General features: G+C 50.2%; 1 pseudogene; it reads right to left on the bottom strand.

Annotated features, from left to right (window-relative positions):
* Positions 1-474: 474 nt before the first annotated feature.
* Positions 475-574, bottom strand: LOC133233119 (small nucleolar RNA SNORA70; annotated as a pseudogene).
* Positions 575-914: the final 340 nt, after the last annotated feature.

A 914-nucleotide genomic window follows, 5' to 3' on the forward strand; every position in this document is an offset into this window, starting at 1 on the left:
ATTGTTTTTGTCATTTAATTGATATTTGCCCCTTTCCGCCCCTGCCGCCTTTTCTTGGACAGGAAAGTAGGATTTATTGTGGGTAAATGTAAGGAGGGGACAGCATCAAGGCTCTCATGAGTGCAGGGCCTTCTATTTATCCCGAGGGCCATGATTTGGGATGTATCTGACCCCACAGCCATCCCGGATGAGCCCCTTTTCTGCCTCCATGTTTTCAAATTCATCCACATTAACCTTAATACATCCCCGCTTCTTGGAGACGTGGATCTTCTGGCGGCCAGGGAACTTGAACTTGGCCCTACGGAGGGCCTCAATCACACGCTCCTTGTTCTGCACCGTGGTGCAGATGGACATTATGATTGGCCAATGTGGACCCTGGCTGCTGTGCCCTGGGGCTTTGAAAAGATGCCGTGGACACCTGTCTGGGGCCTGGGACTGGGGACAGCATGCCAGGAATAAATGTCCACTGGAAAGGTCTGTCTCCAAGGTCCCTTAGGGCAACCTGTACAGACAACAGGCTGCATATACTATCAGGGAGCCTGCAGTTTGCAGCCACTGCACCCTGGGCCCGCATGGGTACCCTAATCTTACAAGACTGAGTGGGCAAAGGGAAAACACTGAGCTGACCCCATTGTGGTGTCAGATAAAAGAATGTCACCAGGCCCCTGAAAGCAATGGGTTTGGGCCACAGGCAAGTACTCGTTGCCCTGAGAGTGAGTGACAGGTGTTCAGCAGCGAAGGAAAGGGGCAAATTTAAAGAAGGCTTGTGGCTCATACAACTCAACATCGAAAAAACAATCCAATTGGAAAATGGGCAGAATCTCTGAAAAGCCATTTTCCCACAGTAGACATATAGATGGCCAGCAGGCACATGAAAAGATGCTCAGCATCACTAATCACCAGGGAAATTCAAG

This window comes from Bos javanicus, chromosome 19 (assembly GCF_032452875.1).
Source record: "Bos javanicus breed banteng chromosome 19, ARS-OSU_banteng_1.0, whole genome shotgun sequence".
In the NCBI taxonomy this organism is placed as follows: domain Eukaryota; kingdom Metazoa; phylum Chordata; class Mammalia; order Artiodactyla; family Bovidae; genus Bos; species Bos javanicus.